The 24,778-nt window shown below is 41.0% G+C and overlaps 3 protein-coding genes and 1 pseudogene across 8 annotated transcripts in view; 1 reads left to right on the forward strand and 3 right to left on the reverse strand.

Moving 5' to 3' along the window:
- The window catches only part of CHCHD7 (coiled-coil-helix-coiled-coil-helix domain containing 7), a 1,019,570-nt gene that overhangs the window by 731,926 nt on the left and 262,866 nt on the right, over nucleotides 1–24,778 (reverse strand). The gene's annotated exons all lie outside the window — the stretch shown is intronic.
- Nucleotides 1–24,778, reverse strand: part of TGS1 (trimethylguanosine synthase 1) — a 553,145-nt gene that overhangs the window by 331,979 nt on the left and 196,388 nt on the right. The window lies entirely within an intron of this gene.
- Nucleotides 1–24,778, reverse strand: part of XKR4 (XK related 4) — a 429,208-nt gene that overhangs the window by 43,257 nt on the left and 361,173 nt on the right. The window lies entirely within an intron of this gene.
- Nucleotides 4,854–24,778, forward strand: part of LOC126961573 (myotubularin-related protein 5-like) — a 32,369-nt pseudogene continuing 12,444 nt past the window's right edge. The window contains exon 1 of the transcript XR_007728339.1: nucleotides 4,854–4,937. The product of XR_007728339.1 is annotated as a myotubularin-related protein 5-like (transcript). The remainder of the gene's footprint in view (nucleotides 4,938–24,778) is intronic.

The raw sequence follows: 24,778 nt of genomic DNA on the forward strand, positions 1-24,778 counted from the left end.
AAAGACCAAATTGGTATTATTAGTGTGTGACAGCTTTCTCTGCCAAGCTGCTGTCGTCAGTTGCCTTGAATTCTTTCCTTCATCTTTGCAAGTCTCAGTTCAGTGGCACAATCAGTCCCAGGGGCCATCTCACAATAGGTCACTGCAGATATGAGGAGAACAAGTTCTCTCTGCCTGTTAACAGACCACACTTCTGGAACACTTTTCAGGTTCCTAACTTGTAAATTTGCAAAAATAACACCAGAAAAGATGCCAGTCATTATTTTTGCAAAAATGAAGCCCTCTGGAATGGAATAACTCTGTCCTTGGGGTCCCAAGGACTAACTGATGTGTGTCACATGGTAGGTGGGAGAAGATTTTCAAACAGTGGGATAATCAATATTGAGAGAAAAGTTGCATTGATTTAAGGAACATGTTAATAACTCCTTTCTTTAATGGACCTCTATGCTCCAGGCACTTAAAATAATGATAATGACACCTTAATGTCAAATTTCAAAGCGCTTCCCCATACATCATCTTAGCATAGCCTGTGGGTTTCATATTTTCACATTTAATATTTAACTTTGGTGCCTATAGTTTCTATAAGATTACTATCTAGAAGTCAGTTGACATTCTTTCTGGATTCTGAAGGTATTTGTTAATGTTTCCTCAAGTAACCAGGAGAAGACCAAATAAAAAAAGGAGGATTTCATCTTATGTTTGATTGAAATGTCAGCAGATAAACTGGCTTTATTTATGGCCTTGAATGTCTTGCCCCTGAGGCAGACTGCCTGGGAGTAGATCCTAGTAAGGCAAGTCCTTTCGCTTCTCTGAGTCCCAATTTCCTCATCTACAAAGTGGAAACTCGGTTTTTCAGAAAATTTGGATGATTTCCCATTGCAAGTATCCAATGCTAGGGATATAGACATAAAGTAGTGAGCTTCTCTCTCTCTCTCTCTGTCTCTCTCTCTCTCTCTCTCTCTCTTTCTCAGGCTCTTGCTCTGTTGCCCAGGCTGGAGTGCAGTGGCAGGATCACAGCTCACTGCACGCTCAATCTTCTGGCCTCAAGCGATCCTCCTGCTTCAGCCTCCTGAGTAGCTGGAACTACAGGCATGTGCCACGAGCTCCAGCTAATTTTTGCATTTTTTGTAGAGATAGGTATGGTCATGTTGTCCAGGCTGGTCCAAACTTCTGAGCTCAAGTGATCCTCCCACCTCAGCCTCCCAAAATGCTGGGATTACAGGGCTGAGACACTGCACCCGGCCCTGCATCACCCCATTTCACAGCAGCCAGGCGACCCCTGGAGACTGTAACCTTCTTGCTAGGATGTGCTCAGTGCCTGGACAGGACTGGTGACAGAGCCTGCTGCACGGGCCACACAGAGGTGCCGGGGACATGCACGACACTGACCCTCTGCACATGACCTGAGCCCCTGCATGCCCTGTCCAGGTTCACGCTGGGAGCGGAAGGCCACCATGGGGATCTGTCTTCCCTGGCAGTGGGACTGTGTCAGTCCAATTAGACAGGTGGGCCTTAGGGTGCAGCGGCCTCCAGAGCCCATCCTTGGAGGTTAGGCCATGGGGGGCTGAGGTGTGTGGTCCCCAGCTGAGGTTCTTTTGGTCTTTTCTTAGCAAACACATATTCAGAGATATTTTATTATTCAGAATATCAAGACGGCAACAAAGAGTGGTCTTAAACCCCAAGTGGGGCCCAGCAAAGCCAGGCCCTGCACCCCTGTTCTGGCTCCCTCCCTAATCCTCGGGGCCAGCCTGGAGTGGGTGTGACCAGACGGCTGAGTGTGGGACAGCAGTGGAGATGGGGATCTGAGTCTGGGAGATCCAGGCCAGTGATGTAGGGTCTTGCGGGCGAGCATGAGGACTCTGGGGTTCACTTTGCGTGAGGTGGGAAGGTATTAAGGGCTCTTGAGAAGAGGGGGTGACAGAATCTGGCTTGGGTCTCACAAGGATCCCCAGGCTGTTGTGTAGTCCCTCGACTGCAGGGACAAGGGCTAGTGCAAGGAGGCCAATGAGGTCATTGGAATAATCCAGGAGGCTTGAAATAGGAGAAAACAACAGAAACGTGTACATTTCACATTTGTGTTTGGCACTTGCATTTGTTTACTTGAATTTGGATTGAATGCGGGGTGTGAACAAGAAGACTCAAGGATGATGCCAAAGTTCTTGCCTGAACAACTAGAAGAATGAAGTTCACAGTTTCTGAAGTGGGGTCTTCTTGGGAAGACAATAAAGATAATAATGGGACTTACTTCACTGGATTGTTTTGAGGGTAAAAAAGTTAATAAAGCAAAAGGTTAGGACAGACACATATAATAAATATTCAATAATTATTGGTTATTATTTTCCCAACTTTATAAACATCAGAAAAAATCAATAATCTGCCTGTTATGATGGCCCATTTAAAAACATATTAGAAACACACACAAATAAATCCCCCCACAAATTTTGTAAAGTCCTTATCAGAGCCTTTTTCATTATTGTGTTTTGATCAGCACATACACATTTATAATCAATCTCTTATTTGACTTTCAGCGTTGAGTTTAAGTGCTTAGCATAATAGGGAAATGGCAGTTTGTTAAATGGACATCTGGGAAATACGGCTCAGGATTTTGTTTTTACAGCTCAGAAATAGTTTTCATAGACCAGCGAAGAGAAGAGACATTTCCATGGAGGAAAGTGTATTGCTGCACGAGTCTCCTCTGAATGCACACAGACGGATGTATTCATCGGACACTGAGGTGCAGGATTAGGGAGCTCCTGGGCAGGCTCTTACAGGCTTCATTTTCTGGTGGAGATCACTACTGGAGGGACAGATTGGGTAGACTGGCATGGATATTCGACTCAGTTGTTTTCCCCTAGAACTACTGAGATCTATGGAATAAATTCTGATCTGTTAAATGGTACTTTCTAATTATGGGATTATAATTTATGAAAATATGTCAAACATTTGAGAAATGTTGAACTAGGAAAGTGAATTTCTCACCTCAACCAGAATTAGATATGCAGTGTTTTGTTTGAGGTGCATTTGTAGGATATATAACATACAAAGATTCAAATATGAAATCACATTCAAAAGCCTACATAGTTTTTTGCAGGGGAGTTGGGAGGGAATCTAGGTTTTCATTGTAGTTTCTTAAAGAAGAAATTGGTCCAAAGTTGCCTGTAATTGCAGGTTGCTTTTATAAGAATACTCATTACTTATGTGAGAAGCACTCTGCAATCTTAAAAATGTATTATCAATGCCCTAATTTTTAGATGAGTAAACTGAAGCTCTGAGAGGTTGGCTGTCTTACAATCTCTCCTTTTGTAAGGGACAGTCAGAATTTAAGCCCAGGTCTCTGGTTGGCTCAAATGGTAACTTTTTTGTTTTAAAGAAACACTATATGAGTTTTTTTTAGACTGCTGTTTAAAGAGATATTTGCACTATCAGACCCTGGTCCAGGAATTGGCAGGCAGGGTGAATAAGAGACAATGATTCTGTTGAATATAGAAAGGTTTCCAGAGTCCTAATCTTTATCCATTAAGCATTAGAGCTTAGAAGTGTTCTTCTAACCTGTACAGCTCCCTCCACTCAGTATGCGAGTACTTATTGCCCTCATTACTATTACTTAACATATATCAAATGCCTACGGTGTCCCACTTCCTTACAGACCACATCGTCGAAGCCCTCTCAGCAACAGCCAGCAGGTGAGGTTTGACTGAGTGACTGAATTAGTTTCTAAGCAAACATTGCTGAGTTCATATTCTCAAGTTAATTTGACCTTGATGTTATGCTTGAGGCAATTTTTCTAAAATATTTCTCATATGGTGCTTTTGAGGTGTGTGAATATATACATTTGGTAAAGAACTTTTTTTACTGTGAACGTGATGGCAGCTGCAGGCCATCTGGAGTGGCCGCCAGCTGCAGCGAAGAGGCAGTAGCAGTGGCAGCAGAAGCAGCTGCGGGAGCAGTAGTGGCAGTGGTGGGTCTCCTGTGTTTTGCATCCCTAAGGCAGCCAACAGCGCTGCCTCCAACCCAACCTCTCGTGGCTGGGTGGGATCCACTCCCTTGCCCAGAGCCTTTGCTGCTCCAGACCCTGGCCCTGCATCACCACTATCACCCACTGCCACTGTGGGGAGGGCCTGGTGGGGGAAGCAGGCAATCCTCAAACCCACCCCTGGGAGGCCCCCAGGAGCCCACCATCCTGGAAGCCACCGTGATAGGGCTGGGCTGAGCTGCATGCCATTGGGAGAGCGATGTGGTAGGGCGTGGAGGAATGGACAGAGAGGCCCAGCGAGGACCTGGAGCACCTGCCACAGGCTGCGAGGAAGCATGGCTGGGGGTTCATGCTCCATGGAGCCAGCAGGAGCTGGGACAAGCGGAAGCCCTGCTCCTTCTGAGTGGGTGGGGCAGGAGCTCCTTGGGTGCAGCTGTAGCCACTCTGCTGCAGCTCCAGATCCAGGCATCTCTGTGCTCTTGGGGGTCCAGGAAGGCCCTCCATACCTGCAGCAGGCTCAGAAGTACCTGCTCCCACTGCCTGGCTTCTCCCTGTGGTCAGTGCCCTCTCCAATCTCAGAGCAAAGTTGGGGCCAAGTCTGGGCACTGTCACAGCCTGGCTGGGTGTGCACATGCTCAAGGCAGCACTGACATGTCATGCCAGCTCCCTGCTACCTCAGGCCTCTCTGGATTTTGGGCACTGACAAGTATGGGAGGGAGGTTGAGGAGGTATTGAGGACAGCCTGGTGCTAGCCTGCCGGTACCCCTCAGCATGAACAGCCTGGGAGCCATGAACAGTGGCAGGAGACAGACAGGCTCCTGGGTGGAAGGGGGAGCGTGCCTGGTGATGCCCCGCCTTCTAGTTGGGGAGGTCATGAAGCATGGGGGCAGGGCAGCCAGTCCTGCAGACCAGAGGAGGAACTTGTGGTGCTTTTCCCTGGGCCTGTCGATGGCCACCCATGGCTGTGAGTGGGTCAATCAGCATGCACTTCCTCCCCTCTGAGGTTCATAAAAACCCCAGACTCAGCCAGACTCAAAGAGAGGATGGAGAGAGGACAGACAACCAGCTACAGAGAGGAGCTACCCTCTCTGCTGAGAGCTGAACATTCATCGGACACCCTGGCTACAGAGAGGAGCTACCCACTGTGGGTCTCCTCTGAGCTGTTCTATCACTTAACAAAACTCCTCTTCGTCTTGCTCTCTCTCCACTTCTCTGCATACTTCATTCTTCCTGGATGCAGGACAAGAACTTGGGACCCACTGAATGGCAGAAATAAAAGAGCTGTAACACAAACAGGGATGAAACATGCCTCTTGCTTGCCATGTTGTGGGTGAAGAAAAGGAGAGAAGAGCTGCGGCTCTTCAGGGAGCTCAGACCTGGGAACTCCCCAAGCCAGGGCTGTGACTTCCTCTTTGGAGCCCTGTGGTTCCTGGCATCTCCAAGCTTGTGGGCACCACTCTGTTCCCTGGTGCCAGCCGTGGAAGCTGCTTGTGGTGTGCCTGGTCTAGCTGTGCCCTCACAGGGAGCTGGTGCCTGTGTTGGCACCTGGAGCTGCACACCCCACAGCAGCAGCTGGTGTGCCTGGACCCCATGCTCCACTCACACACCCCTCACTGCTCTGCACCTGGCTTGCCCTTGGAAGGCATGGGATCTAGGCCAGTAGCACGAGCCAAACGCAGCCTGCCAGGCCAAGTGAGCAGAATGAGCCCAGTGGGACAGAGCAAAACTCAGACAAAGGCACCACTGGCCACAGAGGTTTCTGACTGGTGAAGTGACACCCCAAAAATCCTGTAACAAATGGATAGATACAAAGGTTACTAACTTACATTGCGTTTGGGGACCACAAGCAATTAATACCATAGTGAGCAGGAAATCAATACAATCATTGTTTTATCCATTCCTGAAATGGAAAAAGGAGAACTGTGTGGATGGGTAGCACTATTGGGTAAAGGGCACAGTCATCTTTACGTCTGTTCCTGTATGGTTAGCCCAGATATAGGTTGACTTTTCATTCCACTGCTTATTAACTAAAAATAATAGAAACCACAGTGATTTTTTGAGTTTCCTATGTGTCAGGCTTCTCAAAAATAGAGTCATTAAAGCTATAGCTTTAATGCAGCTATAGCTACAGACCCATACTTGGTCTTTTATACTCTCCCTTAAGCCACTGTGGCTGAAAACCTGCAAATTGCATTTGCCAGATTTTGTGCTCAGTTGGGATTCCTTGCTGGCAATGGGAGGCACTCATAACAAATTAAACGTGGGAAGAAAATAGAAACTACCCTGCTTATGGCAGAGGCAGGTGACTACAGACTATTGCAATAGTGCCAGCAGTTCTAGTACTTCTGGAGGTGAGCATGGATGCCTGCAGAGGAAATAGCTAGCAAAACCCAGGCCTTCTGGAGCTCACATGCTGTATCAGGGCAGAGAAATGAGGAATTAGATGGGCATTACTCCTGGTAGGATGCTATGGTTTTCTGAAGTTTCTCATCTTTGGATACCACCAACTTTCCCAGTTTTTGCTCCTTTAGTTCCCATATTTTGTCTCTTAATTCCTTAATTTCAATCACTTTCTAGCTTGAGATACCTAAAGAAGTTTGTTTTTCTGAATGAACCAATATTACATCCACTTGGCCCACACCATCCTCTAGAGTCCACTGTGGATAGACAGAAACTTTCCCCCAGACCCAAAGAGTCATTGTTGGCATAGTTACAATTGCCCTGCTACTGAGGCTCCCATCTGCCCTGTCTGAGCCACAGCTTTGTAAGGCTGTGCTGGCACAGTGCTCACAGATTCACAGGGCCCCTGGTGCTGAGAGAGTGACCTCAGATGTTATGACTGCAAGCTTGATAATGTCAGGAAAGAGACCTAAAATTCGACTGAATAGCAATACATCATCTGTAAATCATGAGACTGAAAAAATGCAGAATTCCATAGAATTTAAAGGTCTTTTAAGACATAAAGAAAGACATGTCTGTGTCTTAGGAACTAAACAAATGAAGAAGCTGATCAAACGATCAACTGGAGTTGGAGTTGAGCACTGTCGTGAGTAGACTGAAGAATTAATGTGTTTATCTTGCATTCAGGAATGTGGGCCAAGTGGCACTTCTTCTAAGTGATGGCATCATTGACATGGCAATCACAAGCAGTACTCAGTGAGTCCCCTCAGGACCGTCTAGAATAGCATCAGTACAATCAGTGTTGTGGTTCACTTAATGGGGATGGTGATTGTTTTCCTTAATGGGTGAGAGTCTTTTAAACCCTGTAAAATTCAGAATTAAATATAAAAATGTTTAAGAAAAATAAAATCATGGCATTAGTATTTTGGGGTTAAGAAGAAACATATACATATTTAGTGTTTAATATACTTGTAATTTTTAAGACAATCTGGCCTATTATAAAGACATCCTTGAAACTCCTACTAAATATATAAAGCACGGACAAACTATCCGGTTCTGAATTTTCTTTCTTCCCATAACCAACTAGACAACTGGAAAAAATATGACAGACAACGATTTCAGATACTGAACAACAGAATAGGCCTGTATCTAGAATAGAAAGAAAATAAATTAGGTGAGACCAGCAATTGCCCTGGCTCCTTTTCCTCGAGGCACCTTCTAAACTGCGGCCCGGGGAAGGGGAATTCCAGTAGAGCATTATTCTGAAAATCAGACAGATGGCAGTGTTCAGGAAAACTGAGATGGCTGAACTTTGTGGGGAAGAATACCGGAGAGCAGGGAGTGATGCAGCCAAAAAGTTCCAGAAACATGCATAGGCATCCTTTTGAGTTTTTTGTTGAATGCTATGCCACATATGCATAAGCTAGGCAAAAACATAGACTCCTGGGGAGTTGTAAGCCGAACAATTCTCAGAGCTTACATAGGGCTGTGATACTGTACGTTTTGATTATCCAAAATTAAAGAAGCTAGGGCTGTGGTTTGTGCCCGTAATCCTAGCTACTCAAGAGGCTGAGGTGGGAAGATCACTTGGGCCTAGGAGTCTCAGGCCAGCCTGGGAAACACAGCGAGACTCTCCTCCCCCTTCCCCCGCTCCCCCGACCCCGTCAATAACAAACAAACGAACAAACCAACCAACCAACCCCCAAAGACATAAAAGAGGCCATTGAACACCTGGAGCACTCAGAAAAGACCCCAGAAGGCTACGTCTTAAAAAGTAGAGCTAAACTAGCCTTAGAATAAAACATACTCCAGATGTGCCCTACCAACGTTTTAAAAGAAGCCCCCAAAACATCAAGCTCATCCACAAGTAAGTTAATTGCCTGCCAGGACAAAATTCAATATTCTTTCAAAGACGACAACAAAATTCAAATTCCAAATATGCCACATCCAATCAAAAATCATTGACAATATAAAACTACTGGAAAATGTGACCAACAATCCAGAGAAAAATCAGCCAATAGAAACATAACCTGAGATAGCAAAGATGATGGAATTAGCAAGTGTTCATTTAAAAACTGTTATTATAAATGTGCTCATGAATGTAGAAGAAAACATGGACATGATGAGGAAAGAAAAGATATAAAATAGAGCCAAATGAAACTTTAAAGGTGAAAAATGTAATATCAGAAATAAAAAATACACTGGAGAGGAAGAAGAGAACATTAGACCTCATAAGATAAAGTCAGTGAACTTGAATACATAGTGATAGAAACCATCTAGACTGAAGCACAGAGAGAAAAATGGCTGGAAAAACCCATCTGAGCCTCAACGAGCTATAAAACAATAGTAAACGGTCTATCTCTTGTGTAACTGGAATGCCAGAAAGGAGGGGGGCAGAAAAAAGTTTGGAAGAAATAATGGCAGAAACATTTCTAAACTTGAATAAACTGTAAACCAAGCTTCTCAACAAACCACAAGCAGAAAAAAACAACAAACCACAAGCATGCACGCACACATACACACACACACACACACACACACACTATACATACTCCAAAGTACTTTGTATTAAATTGCTAGAAAGATGTCATAGAGAAAAAATCTTAAAAGCAGTCAGAGTAAAAAAAAAAATAAAAACAAAAACATGTCATGTACACAGGAACAAAGATGACTGCTGACATTACAAACAATGCAAGTCAGAAGAGAATGAAACATCATCTTTTATTTTTAATTTTATATTTTTGGGGTGTTGAGAGGTGAAGTTTTTTGGTTTTAATAATTACAACTTTTAGATTTAGAGGGTATATCTGCAGGTTTGTTACCTGGGTATATTGTGTGATGCTGAATTTTGGGGTACAATTGATTCTGTCACCAGGTCCTGAGCATAGTACCCAATGGTGAGTTTTTCAACCCTTGCCCCTCTCCTTCCCTCTCTCCTCTAGTAGTTTTATATCCATGAGTACCCATTGTTTAACTCCCACTTTTAAGTAAGAACGTTTGGTATTGGGTTTTTTGTTCCCATGGTAATTCACTTAGGATAATGGCCTTCAGCTGCATCTATGTTGCTGCCAAAAAAAAAAATTTTATTCTTTTTTATGGCTGCATAGCATTCCATGTGTATATGTACCACATATTCTTTATCCAGTCCGCTGTTGATGGGTACTTACATTGATTTCATGTCTTTCTATTGTGAATAGCATTGGAACAGCATGTTTAAAATGCTGGGGAAAAAAGTGTCTGTCAAACTAGATTTCTATATCTAGAGAAAATACCCTTTCAAAATGAAGGCAAAATGAAGACATCCCATTCAAATAAAAGAATTTGTCATCGTAGATTGCTACTATAAATGGCCTCATAAGAAATATTATAGACAGTTTAGATTGTAGGGAAAGAATATTAGAAGCAAACTTGGATGTGTGCAAAGTAATGAAAAGTGTCAGAAATGGTAAAGATTTGGTGAATATAAAATGGATCTCCGTACTTGCAGTTTATGTAAAACATAACTGTTTAGGCAAAAACAATTATAATGCATTGTGGGGTTTATAACACATGTAAATGTATGATGACAATAGCACAAAGGCTGGCAGGGAAAGTAGAAGTACACTATTGTAAAGTTTTTATACATCAAGTGGCATAAAGTGATTTGAAGATAGATGGTCGTGGTAAGTTAAAGATACATACTGTAACCAATTTAATGTGTAATTGATTTTGACTTGATTTTCATGTTGATGACTTACCAACTTCATATAATTTAAAGTACATGTTTATATTAATGGGCGACATATATCTAGGAATTAAGTGGAATTTGAAAATGTTTAAATAATTCATTTTACTTACCGAGATACTTAAAAATAAATATATTAAGTGAATAGATCTAGTATAAAATATTTGATGCATCATAATAATCCTTTTTTAAATAACAAAAGTGTTAGACTGAGGTTTAAGAGGTAACTGACTTACCTAAAGTAACACGACATGAGGAGCCAGGACTTCATCTTTTAAGTCCTAGTTTTATTTCCAAACTTATCTCTCAATGGGTTGTTAATTTGTAAAAATATCTCCATGTTTTTGTTGTAACTATTGTTCTTAACAGATAAATACTTGAAATTCTCTTTTGTGGCAAAATTGACAAATAGTTTTTGAGAGGGTAACATGGTTACTATTAAGTTATACCTTTAAAAAAATTAATGACTATTTTTTAGAGTGGTATTAGGTTTATAAGAAAATTGAGTGGAAAGTACAGGGAGTTTCCATAGCCTTCCCCTGCCAGTTCCCCTTATTGTTAACATCTTGCATTAATTATTGTGGTGCATTTTTTACCGATGCAGTACATTGATGAGCCAATATGAATACATTATTTTTAACGAAGGCCTACTATTTACATTAGAGTTTACTCTTTGTGTTGTAAACCCTATGGGTTTGGACAAACGTATAATGACATGTATCCACCATTGTAATATCGTACAGAGTAGTTTTACTGCCCTGAGAAATCTTTTGTGTCCCATCTGTTCATCCCTCCCAGCCCTCTAACCTCCAGCAACCATTGGTCTTTTCTTCTCTCCATTCTTTTCGAGAATATCACATAGTTGAAATTCCACAATGTGAAGTCTTTTCAGATTGGCTTCTTTCACTTAGTACAATGTGTTTAAAATTCCTCCAAGTCTTTCTGTGGCTTGATAGCTCATTTCTTTGTAGTGTTGAATAATATTCCATTGTCTGGATATACCACAGTTTATCTATCAAAGGACATCCTAGTCACTTCCAGGTTTGGCAATTGAGAATAAAGCTGCTGTAGACATTTGTGTGCACATTTTTGTATGAGTTTACATTTTTTAACTAACTCGAGTAAATACCTAGGACTGTGATTCCTGGATCACATGATAAGAGCATGTTTAGTTTTTCCAAAGTTTTTCATCATTTTACATCCCTCAGTAGTGAATAAGAGTTCCTGTTGCTCCGCATCCTCATCAGTATTTGGTGGTGTCAGTATTTTGGATTTTTGCCATTCTAATAGGTGTGTAGGAGTAACTCATTGTCCATGACGTTTTACATGTTACAATCTGTTGCTGATCATAATCCTGAAAGACAGTCCCAAAGGCCATAATCTCATATGTTGAAATACAGAATAATCAAAAGCACTAATGTCTAAAATTCTTAATGTCTAAGACTCCCCATACACAATCCTGAATGATTAAAATTCCAAAGCTGGAAATCCTGAAAGCAGAATTCTGGGGAAGGGATTAGTGCATTTTTGGTTGTCTTTGGGATGGTGGCATCATGTTAGGTGGAACTATTGTCTGTTATTGGCTTTATTTGGAAATGAAGTATGGTTTAAGATGATGTGTAGGGGTGCCAGGTTGACAATGGGAGGACTTGTGAACTTAATTTTAGGTGTCATTTTGACTGGATTAAGGAATGTCTAAGTGGCGGCTCACACCTGTAATCCCAGCATTTTGGGAGGCTGAGGCGGGTGGGTCACATAAGCCCAGGAGTTCAAGACCAGCTTGGCCAACATGGTGAAACCCCATCTCTACTAAAAAGACAAAAAAAGTTAGTTGGGCATGGTGGTGCACACCTGTAATCCCACCTACTCAGGAGGCTGAGGCATGAGAATCACTTGAACCTGGGAGGCAGAGGTTGCAGTGAGCCAGGACTGTGCCACTGTGCTCCAAGCCTGGGTGACAGAGTAAGACTCTGTCTCAAAAAAAAAAAAAAAAAAAAAGAAAAGAATATCTAGAAACCCAGTAATGCATTATTTTTGGTGTGTCTGTGAGGTTGTTAATGTGGATTGGTCTTTCTCTGAGAGTTGGGGCAGACTTTTCTCCTGCTTTCTTCAACATCAGAACTCCAGGCTCACTAGCCTTCAGACTCTAAGACTTACACCACCTGTTCCCCAGGTCCACAGACTTTTGGCCTTGGACAGAAAGTGACATCGGCTTTCCTGGCTCTGAGGCCATCTGAGTTGGATTCAGCCATCCTGCAGGAATCCCAGGGTCTCTAGCTTGCAGACAGTCTGTCATGGGACTCCTCAGTCATCAGAATTGTGTGAGCCAATTTCCTTAATAAATCCCCTCTCGTATCTCTATATACATATTCTATTGGTTCTAGTTCTCTGGAGAACCCTGATTAGTACCGATTTGGTATTGGGGAAGCTGAATTTCATTCCTTCTTACTGTATTCCTTACAAAACAATAAAAAAGATCTGTGAAATTGCTCCCCCACAAAAAGACTGTGATAACTTAAGTGTATGAAGCTACTTAATGGTGAAAGATAAAAGTTTAAACACTAATTATTATTGGTGCTGTAAAGGCGAAAAATTGCTTAATTGCTGAGCAATGACCAGACTTTCAAATGAGCAGCATATACATACAAAATGTGTAGACCCCAACCACTATCCAAATACAAGTGCGGTGAGTGTTTCAAAGATCAAGTGAAAACACAGGCAAAAAATACAAGAAATCTCTCCTGCCAAACTATTCAATTGTGTATGACTTCTGCCCCTTCACACATAGTGCCAACTGGCTATGCCATGTGTATCATCTTTGTGTTATTTCCGATACTGGAGGTATAAATTGTGCAGAGACTTTTAGAGAGTTCTAATTTGTTTCATGCAATTTTTGCAAATTTGACTTCGGGAAAGTACATTATTATAATTGTTGACTTTGTAAATAAGAACGTTAAAACTTCCTCAATAAATGTAGAGATGTTCTTTTTGTGCATCTGTGGTTGTAAAAGATACTATTTCTTGACAGCTCAGCTCTTTGGGTGACTGCATATGCAGGGGTGACTCACTGAGGTTTTTGATGGATCTGGTCAAACGACTTAGGTTGTTTGTCATGATATTAATATTTCAGATGACTGTAGCTATAAAGTTGGGTGCACATAATTATGCACCAAAGTGATGTGCACTTATACCATTCACTTTTTGACAGATTTCTTTGTGGATACGGTTCATCTCTTCATAGCTCTTATATCTGTGTGACTGTCATTAGAATTCCTCCGTGTTTATGCTTGCAAAAATTTACATGTGATTATTTATATGTGTCTGTTTTACTGTATGAAGTGGCCTATGAAGTAGTATTCTTTCATGTTTTATGTTTCTTAAATAAATTCCCATTTAAAAACATAAATAGATGTTTTTTAAGAAAAAAATTAAAATTATATTTTCCAGAATTATGTTTTTGGTATTATGAAATTCAGGATTGTGTCTTTTGGGATTATGATCAGCACTGGTTTTTCCCATCCCAGAGCATCCTTATGCTTAGCTCCTGGGGCCCTCAACAGAAGCCAGCCCCCTTCTTGTGCCCCAGTGGGCAACCGACCACCCCAATGGAGAGAAACCAGAAGGAGTACAGTAGCCAGCTCTATAACCAGTAGAAAAAGAAATACTTAGGCCGGGTATGATGGCTCAAGCCTGTAATCCCAGCACTTTCAGAGGCCAAGGCGGAAGGATCACTGTCTGAAGCTGAGGGGGGTGGGAGGTAAGGAGTTCGAGACCTGCCTGGCCAACATGGTGAAACCCCATCTCTACTAAAAATACAAAATGCTTAGACCTAAGTATTTCCTTTGTTTCTGGGTGATTGTAAACAGTATTATATTTAAAATTTCAGAGTCCATATGTTTATTGCTAACATGTAGAAATATAATTCAATTTTCTATGTTTATCTTATATTCTGTGACCTCGCTGAACTTTTTAGTTCTAGTTTTTTGTTTGTTTTTATAGATTCTTTGGAATGTTTTATGCAGATAAGCATGCTATCTGCAAACAGGGATAGTTTTATTTTCTCCATTTCAAAGTATATGCTTTTTATTTTCTTTTCTTGCCTTATTGCACTGTCTAAACTTCCAGTAGTATGTTGAATAACAGTGGCAACAGAGGACATCTTGCTTTGCTCCTGACCTTAGGGAAAAAGCACATAGTCTTTCATCATAAAGTGTATTGGTAACTGTAGGTTTTTGTAGATTTATCGAGTTGAGGATGTTCTCCTCTCTTCCTAGGTTTCTGAGAATTTTTTTCATGAATGGATGTTGAATTTTGTTAAATGCTTTTCCTGCCTCAGTTGATATGATCATATGTATCAGAGAGGATTCTCCAGAGAAACAGAAATGATAGGCCGGGCGCGGTGACTCAAGCCTGTAATCCCAGCACTTTGGGAGGCCGAGACCGGCGGATCACGAGGTCAGGAGATCGAGACCATCCTGGCTAACCCAGTGAAACCCCGTCTCTACTAAAAAATACAAAAAAAACTAGCCGGGCAAGGCGGCGGGCGCCTGTAGTCCCAGCTACTCGGGAGGCTGAGGCAGGAGAATGGCGTGAACCCGGGAGGCGGAGCTTGCAGTGAGCTGAGATCCGGCCACTGCACTCCAGCCTGGGCGACAGACCGAGACTCCGTCTCAAAAAAAAAAAAAAAAAAAAAAAAAAAAAAAGAAACAGAAATGATAAGGAATCAGCTCATACTATGGTGGAGGCTGAGAAGTCAGATCCAGGAGAGCTGATGGTATAGTTCCAGTCTGGGACTGAAAGCCAGAGAAATAGAAGTGCCAGGTTCCAGTCTAAGTCCAAGTCTGAAGACAGGAGGAGATCAATGTCCCAGTGACAAAACAGGCAGAGAGAAAGAATTCTTTCTTACTTAACCTTTTTATTCTATTCAGGCTTTCAATGAGTTGAAGGAGGCTCACCCACACTGGGCAGGACAGCCTGCTTTACTCAATCTAATGATTCAAACGTCAATCTCATCCAAAAGCACCCTTACAGACACACCCAGAACAATATTTAACCAAATATCTGGGCACCCTGTGATCCAGTCAAGCTGACACATAAAATTAAACATTGTGATTTTCTTCTTTGGCATGTTAATCAAGTGGATTACATTGATTGATTTTCAAATATTTGAACCAGACTGTATCCTTAGTACAAACCCTGCTTGGTTATGGTATGTAATTCTCTTTTAAATGTTGTGGAATTCTAGTTTGCAAATATTTTGTCAATGGTTTTTGCATCTATGTTCATGAGAGATATTAATCTGAAGTTTTCTTTTTGCATCGTTTTACATGTAAAGTCATGGTAATATTAGTTTCATAAAAATAATTGGAAAATATTTCTTCCTTTTCTATGCTCTGGATGATTGTGTAGATTACTATTAATTCTTTAAACATTTGGCAAAATTTTCCAGTAAAGCTTTCTTGGCCTGGAGAGTTCTTTTAAGGAGTTTTAAAATTATTAATTCAATATTCTTCATAGATATGGGGCTATTCAAATCATCTATTTCATGCTGGGTGAGTTAGGGTAACTTATATGTTTTAAGGAATTGGTTTGTTTCACCTAAGTGCTTTGTGAGAGTAGTGTTATTCCTGGTATTCTCTTGCTTCACTCTGGATATTGTATGGTCTGTAGTGATGTTTCTTGTTTCATTCCTGGTATGCATATTTTGTCTTCTCTCCCTTTTCTTTGTCAGTCTTGTGAGAGGTTTGTCAATTTTATTGATCTTTTCAAAGAACCAGCTTTTCATTTCACTGATTTTCTCTATTGTTTTTCTGTTTTCACTTATATTGCTGTCTTCTCTTACCTTTATTATTTTCCTGCCTCCTGTTTTGCATTAATTTCGCTCTTCCCTTTCTACTTTTTTTTTTCTTAAGGGAGCAGCTTTTCACTTTTCTGATGGAAGCATTTAGTACTTCCCTCTCAGTACTGCTATAGCTGTGTCACATACATTTTAATATGTTGTATTTTTGTTTTTATTCAGTACAGTGTAATTAAAAAGTTTCCCTTGAAATTTCATTTTTAACCTATGTATTATTTTTGAAGTGTGTTGTTTAGTTTTCAAGTGTTTCCACCTGGCATCCGTGATCACCCACGAGTGAGGGGATCAAATTGGCTGTTAAATCCTTCATAATTTGGCTTAATTCAGTTTTCCAGCCCCATTTCCCATTATTTCTTGCAACAAAAACCCTATTTCTAGCCGAGTTTAATGTTTCATACCACTCTCTTAATATTACCATGTGCCTTTTTGGCTTTGCATTTTTGCTTATTTTTAAAATTCTTGGATGACCACATTTTCTTTTCATTTCCTAAATAACGGTTGCAAAGTTACCTTAAGGCTATACTATAAGGAAGCTCATACTAAATCTTCTTAGTTTAGAATAAGTTTGTAGTTGAAATTATAGAAGTATAATGAGGAGTAATGATGCTGGGTGAAAGATGTGATCTGAAAAAAGTGATCAGATTAATGTCCAGAGTCCGGGTTCCTAATTTTACACCCATTTTTTTTCCCAAACAATACAGAACACTAAGCCCTGAGAATGTAGGATGAATGGCTACCACCACCTGAATGAGTGAGTCTACAGTGAATTTGCACTCATATTCATTTGCTCAGAGAATTTGAGTAATTTTCTCATGTTTTCTCAGTTAAATATGAACAGGGCTAACAACGATTCATTTGCAAAGTGCCCAGGGTAAGAAGATCTCAAATTTGAAAAGCTTTAAAAAATATAACTGATAATAGCATGGCATAAGGTTTCTCAGAAACCTTTATAGTCTTTAAGAGAACAAATACATCTAACTGAGGTCTGTTGAATAATGAAAAACAAAAATTCTGTTTTGGAAATCCAAAATACATTCAGAGAAAATTATCAGGTAGCAAATTTCATGCAAACAATTTCATTTTATTAGAACCCTTTGAGTATATATTGTACTCCTTTCTAAGTTCAAAGAGTTTAGTTCAATTATTTTTTTATAAAATCCAACATATAATCATCCAGTAAAGTCTACTGGGTAGTAAATGAATCATTGAGTAATACTTTTCTATGCAGGTTTGCAGATGTGTTTATTTCTAACATGCAATTTCACCAACTAAAACCATATCCGTTTCCTGCCTGAGTGGCATTTTGACCTCTTGGGGGATCATTCTAGAATTCCTATCCCTTCTGAGGCACTGCTTCCTAATGGTAGTTGGGAGCCCTGTGAATTCTGATACTGGCTTTTCCTTCATGTCACACATGAGCGGGTCTTGGGTTAGTGCATTAGGCAGTGGGCCTCACGTTGGGGTCCTTAGACTAACTCTATCCTTGGGAGAACTGTGAAAATGTACTTTCTGAAGCTCTACCTACTACTCACAGAATTAGATTATCTATGAGTGATTCCCAAATCAGTATGTTTTTCAAGTACCCTAAGTGAAGTAAGAGCTCATTAACATTTATGAGGTAGCCAGGTGTGGTGGCTCACACCTATAATCCCAGCATTTCAGAAGGCTGAGGTGAATGGATCACGTGAGCCAAGGAGTTCAAGACCAGCCTAAGCAACTGGCAAAACCCTGTGTCTACAAAAAATTAAAAAATTAGCAAGAGTGAGGCTGGGTGCGGTGGGTCACGCCTGTAATCCCAGCACTTTGGGAGGCTGAGGCGGGCATATCACAAGGTCAGGAGTTCAAGATCAGCCTGGCCAAGAAAGTGAAACCCTGTCTCTACTAAAAATACAAAAATTAGCTGGGCATGGTGGTGCGTGCCTATAATCCCAGCTACTTGGGAGGCAGAGGTAGAGAATTGTTTGAACCTGGGAGGTGGAGGTTGCAATGAGCCAAGATCACGCCACTGCACTCCAGCCTGGGCAGCAGAGCAAGACTCCATCTTAAATAAATAAATAAATAAATAAATAAATAAATAAATTAGTGAGCATGGTGGTGCACACCTGTAGCCCCAGCTACTCAGGAGGCTGAGGTAGGAGGATTGCTTGAGCTTGGGAGATTGAGGCTGCAGTGAGATCTGATCACACCATTGCACTCCAGCCTGGATGACAGAGCAAGACTTTCCCCCCTCACCCCAAAGAACCTAACAACAACAACAACAAAATAAACAAAAAACGTGTATGAATCACTGGTCTGAAATAAGACAATCCACATTTTCAGGCATGGAATTCCCCTGTATGTTGTATAATTTGGCTCACCTGCCCACAACCCTGGGCCATCACATATAGTGTGGCTATTATTCTACCTAACATTGCTCCCTGCATCTAGGGGCCATTTCACATTACTTTTGTATCAGCTGATGGGGGCAGAGGTCACCACTTTACTCTTCATTTTATCAGCAGTCATTTCCCTTACCTACTGCCTTGGTTTCCATGTACTGTTTAGTATCATTGACTATTTGTTGTATTATGTTGCATGTATTTATAGGCTCTTAGGTTATTGTTTTTAGTTGTATAACATGTCAGTATATTTTGTCTCTCCAACCGGATTTAAACTCCTTGAAGACAGAGAATGACTTTGTTTCTTTAATATTCTGGAACAGTTCCTTGCTCGGGACTCTGAGGCCAGCAGGTGTTCATTAATGCATTTTAACAGACTGGTTTTCTGCATACACACGTTCTGTTTTAGAAGAACACTCTGAAAATGTGGTGCCTGGGTGTCCAGATATAGATTACCTAATGAGATACGGGAATACAGCACTGGGTGCATGGTTCCTTCAGCACTTTGTGTGAGGGAAAGGACCATTTTGTCAGAGCCTCACTAGCATCCATAGGGATTTGTGATTAATTAAAAATGTTAGTGATCATCAGTGCCTGAGGGTCAGGGGAGATGGATACTCAGCATCTGCTCCAATAATAACTTAAATACCCCCAATTTTTGTCTATATTCTAAGCACCTGAATATCTATTTATTCTAGGAGCATCTTAAAATGATAGATGACATTTCACTTAAGCCAATGAGCATTTCCTAAAATCTCAGGAACAGATTTTTCTAGAAAAATCTTTACACTTTTTTTAAAGATGGTAGACTTTGCATGTTTATGTATGTGTGTGCACAGTGTATATACAAATGTGTAGACAGTTAGAGAGGTTACCTGATTTTTAACTCTCTATAGAGAGAGCACACTCCAGGAACATGTGCTAATTGGTGCACAGAATTTAGTCACAACTATAAAAATTAAATCCAGCCCAAGACGTAAAGTTTTATATCTTTGTGGTAACTGTCCCTCAGTGATCAGTAAGTTAGTGAGTGTGCTTGTGTTGATAAGTCTGTTTTAGGCCAGGAATGGTGGCTGATGCCTGTAATCCCAGTGCGTTGAGAGACAGAGGTGGAAAGATCCCTTGAGCCCAGGAGTTCAAGACCAGCCTAGGTAACATAGCTAGACCTTGTCTCTATAAAAATAAAATTAAATAAAATTAGCTTGATGTGGTGATGTGCTCCTGTATTCCTAGCTACTGGAGAGGCTGAGGCAGGAGATCACTGGAGCCCAGGTGTTGGAGGTTGCAATGAGCTATGATTGTGCCACTGCACTTTAGCCTGGGTGACAGAACATTATCTCATTGAACGAAAGAAGGAAAGACAGAGAGAGGGAGGGAGGGAAGAAGGGAGGAAGGTGGGGTGGGGAGAGAGAGAGAAAGAAAGAAAAAGAAAATAAGGAAGGAAGGAAGGAAGGAAGGGAGGAAAGAGAATCTGTTCTAACTTTGAGCTTAAGTGAAATTTTACCAAAGTAAACCATTAGAGCCAATATAAGATGTTTCACTACACTTGTTTATAGAAATGATCCGTATGCAAAGACATGGATCTGAAGTTTCTTTTAGAACTAAGGCAGGAATGTACTTTGGTTCCTCCGAGAAACTGGCACACTTATTCCTTTTTGAAAACAGGAACTGCATAATTGACAGTGTCTGCCTTTCTGTTTGGCTGCCAAAAACCTTAGAACCAAATTTAAAGCTCAGCTATGCCAATTATGTGGAGATTTAGCAGCTGAATATCTATGTTATTTTATCAAGTTATCTTGACCTTCTGCTCATTATTTTTCAGATGCCCTCTACCTGAAATCCTTCATGGAAAAATGTGGAATGAATACATTAGCAAAATAAATAAGATAGGGTTGTTTCTTTGTAATTTAGGAGGGGTAAAGATATTGGCTGTCACAGAACCTCAATTCTCACCCACTAAACAAGAACAATAACACTTTCCTACTTCCTTCACAGGATGGGTGTGAGGATTAATTTAGGCCAGGTCAATTATAAGAAACGATTCAGAAGGAATTTTTTGCAGAGAAGGTCCCAGCTTTAAAGCTGAAGCTATATTTACTCTAAGGATTTGGAGAGGTCACTAAGGTGTGTGGGGCAGGCCAAGGAAGACTGGAGGAGAGAGTGGATTCTAGAAGACAATCAATCCAATTGGGTGAATGGAGGACTAAGGTGAGCTCATTGTCCAGGACCAATGGATCAATATTAGTGGGTGGAGTAATTGTATTCATAGTATACTAGCCCCTTTATGCCATACTTGTGCTGAGGCCCTGGTTAGAGAAAGTATACAAATTAGAAGACCTGTTTCACTAGAATCTCTATAAGATGCCGAGAACATAAGGCAACGCTTCGGTAACCAGATAATAGTGCAAAGCATAAATCTACCCTTGGTGCCTCCATTTCCTCACCCCCCATTTATTCTTCAAAATACTCCAATCTTCTTAAGGCGATCAGCCAAATTATCCTCAGATAATAGAAATGGCTTTGAAGAATGTTCAGTGGTGACCTCAGAATAGCGAAGTCCGGGGTTTCATCTTACAGGTCTCTCTGAAATATGACAGTGCACATCACCTTATCTACAAAGTGCTCCTGTCTGGAGTTACAGGACCCCATCCCTCTCTCTGACCATTTTTCTCCCCTTTGCTGCTGGTTCCTCTGCTGCAATCACTTTCCAACGCTCACTGAACTGGGGTCAGCCCTTAGACCTGGTCTCATTTCCCTCTATACAATTTAGGATTCTGGGTACCTTGTTTGACAAGTTATACATACTAATAATAGTCAGCATAACAATGCATGTTCATCACTTATTTTTAAAAATAGAACATATTCACATCTATCTGACTGAATTTGCATTTTGAAATGACTCCTTGAATCAGAGAGAAAAGGAACTAGCATGTGGAGAATTGTATCTAAGTCTAGATATACCCCTCAGCCTTTTCAGACACACAGATGATATCATTTATGCAGGAAAAAAATTGAGAGCTACCTATCCCCTCCATTCCTAGCGAATCTACCATCTAATCCCAGTGACCCTAAAACTGTATCTTCATCCCAGAAATTTCTCCTGACTTCTAGGCTGACACTGAACAGGATCATGATACTTGAATGTCCCTTAGGAATTCAAACTCAAATTCATTGTCTTTTCCCTCCGAATATGTTTCTTCTCTTTTGTTCATCAACCCACCAGGAGTTATTCTAGATTTATTCTCCTGTCTGCCTCACTGTGTTTGTGTCTGTTCTCATGTTGCTATAAAGAAATACCTAAAGTTGGGTAATTTATAAAGAAAAGAGGTTTAATTGTCTCACAGTTCTGCAGGCTGTACAGGAAGTGTGGTGCCAACATTTGCTTCTGGGGAGGCCTCAGGAAGCTTCCAGTTATGGCAGAAGGCAAAGGGAGAGCTGGCACGTCACATTGCAAGAGCAGGAACAAGAGGGGGTGGGGAAGGTCCCAGAACTTACTAAGGGAGAACTTACTCATTACCAAGGGGATGGTGCTAAACTATTCATGAGGGATCTGCCCCATGATCCAATCAGCTCCCACCAGGCCCCACCTCCAACACTGGGCATCACATTTCAGGATGAGATTTGGAGAGGACAAACATTCAAACCATATCACCCACATTTGCATCTGGCCTCCAAATTGCCTATATTTCTGTGTCATGCTTTACAGCTCTGTTCCTTCCTCTAAATCCATGGCCTTCGCATGTTAGTGAATATCAGAATCCCCGGGAGGGCTCGGTACAACACAGATGGTTGGGCCCCATCTCTGAGTTTCAGATTCCATGTGGATGCGCACTCTAACAAGTTCCCACACCGGGCTGAATAAGGCTGGTTGAGGGGAAAAGGGTGGGCAGTCACACTTTGGGAAACACAGACTTAACTCATTACTCTTAGTGCTTTGTTTCGTCTCTAATCCTTTCCTACTTGTCCTAGGCAATAGTCTCTTTAATTTCCTCACCCCACCTCACGAAACTCCAGTGTTTCCTCTCTACCAGTACTGCCTGATAGAACTTTCTGTGAGGACGGAAATATTCACATGCACTGTCCAACACAGCTGCCACTAGCCACATGTAGGTACTGAACACTTCAAATGTGGCTGCTGCCCTCAAGGAACTGAATTCTCAATTATTAAATAGTTATTTAATTTTCAATGTGGCTAGTGGCTACTGTATTGGATGCTGCAACTCTATATTGTTGTCAGACCCTTCCAGGACGAGAGTCTATTCACATTTCTTCTTTATTTAAAATGTCCTGATGGTGCCACATCATCTACAGATTAAAGGTAAGGATTATAGTGTGATTCGTGTCTAGCTTTGAAATCAGGCGGACCTGAGTTCGAAACGGCTGCGATATTTAATAGCCATGTTGCTTTAGGTAAGTGAGTTAATCATTGATCTCAGTTTCCTTGTCAATGTAAATTACTTATTATAGTGATCGTAGAAAGTGATCAGTAGGCAGGATCTGTAAATCATAATGAGAAGCTGATACATACTCACTAATAATAATGATAATGATAGTTATTGCTCCAAACTTCTTTGTAAGACATGTAAGTCCCTTCATAACTGGGGGCTTGCCTTGCTTAAAAAATTTTATTTTGATATATCTTGTGTATTAGTCTGTTTTCACGCTGCTGACAAAGACATACCTGAGACTTGACAATATAAAAAGAAAGAGGTTTAATGGACTCACAGTTCCACATAACTGGGGAGGCCTCACAATCATGGTGGTGTGTCTCATGTGGTAGCAGACAAGAGAAGAGAAATAGAGCCAAGTGAAAGGGGTTCCCACTTATCAAACCATCAGATCTCATGAGACTTATTCACTACCACGAGAACAGTATAGGGGAAATTGCTGCCATGATTCAATTATCTCCCACTGGGTCCCTCCCACAACACCAGGGAATTATGAGAGCTACAATTCAAGATGAGATTTGGGTGGGGACACAGTCAAAAACCATATCACCTTGTCTTGTACCTTAACTTCTAGAATTCTAAATTGTTTGCATTTACCCCCAATATTATCAAATGAACGTATGCTTCTGTGCCTTTGGTAATAATGGTTCTTTGCTAGTCCACCCTGGTGAAAATTACTTACCTTTTTACATTAAGCCCATAGGGTTACTTTATCTATGAAACCCTTTACTTTCCCCTATTACATCAGATAGAGCTGAGGACCTCCTCCTTTGTGTCTACAGTGCACCATTTCTATCATGGCAATTTTTATTGCACTTATTTGTCCATGTGTAATTCCTTCTCCCAGACTGCATTTCTAGAAAACAGGGCCATTTTAAATATTTCAACTCTTAGGACCCAGTACATGATACATTGCAGGCTCTGAAAACCTGTCTGTTGAGTGAATGACTGACCAGGTCCTGTTAAAGGGCAGAACTCGGTAGTTTCCTGAGCAATAGAAAACCATTCAAATCTTTAGTATAAGATTTGTTCCTAATTAGCTCATAGCTTACAGTCAGCCTACTGGCTTTGCTGATCCTTAGAAGTGGAAGATGGGAATAGAGCCGCCCAAGATTCCGTACAGCTCTAACACACTCAATCCTCATTGTCTTCTACATAGACTTTTAATTTTTTTTAAGTTCTACTGTATTACACTAACATGGAATATATTATTTTGGCACCAATGAAAATATTGTTTCTTGGAAGTAGGATACAGATTTAAAGTGATTACTTGTTATTTTTTGTTTGTTTTAGCTAAAGTCAATATCCCAACATTTACAGAAACTTTAAACACTGAAAATAGAAATTCAAAATCAACCCTAAAAGGCAGGAAATGGCAAAATAGAGTGTGTGATCAGGAAATATTAATAGTAAGGATCTTGGGAGGCTAAGACACTGGGCATAAGCACGGGGAAGACAAAAGAAGTGTGAAAAGCCAGATTAAGACATATTGTGGAGGGGTTTCATTGCCATTGTTCTTAATCTAACAAAAAATAGGGAACCACAGGAATGTCAACCTGGCTATGGTGTTTTGGAGTCATTGTATCAGGAAACTTGAAGAAGATAAAGAACTTTCAACATTGAGTCCTGGAGGGACACATTGTGGCTCAGAAACTAATGTGTTTGGAGGAATTGGAAAAAGGCAGGGAGACAGATGTTGCAGTTGACAAATATTCTGGCCTTAGATACTGATTAGCTATGGGGCGAGCGAAAGATGATGAAAAATTATTCCTTTCTTCATGCCTGCATACCAAGGACTATGGTACAAATCCAATAAATATGGAAACCAAGTAGTTTGAGAGGGATAGCAAGAGTTTGGTTTTGAATATTTGACTTGGAAGTGACAATGGAATGTCTTACAAGAATGCATAGTCAGAATCTGAAAACTAAAAGAGGAAAAACCTTGAAGGCAAGATTTCAGACTGGGAATTTGAAAAGGGCAAAGAAAGAATATAAGTA

The sequence above is a fragment of the Macaca thibetana genome, chromosome 8, assembly GCF_024542745.1.
Source record: "Macaca thibetana thibetana isolate TM-01 chromosome 8, ASM2454274v1, whole genome shotgun sequence".
Classification (NCBI taxonomy): Eukaryota; Metazoa; Chordata; class Mammalia; order Primates; family Cercopithecidae; genus Macaca; species Macaca thibetana.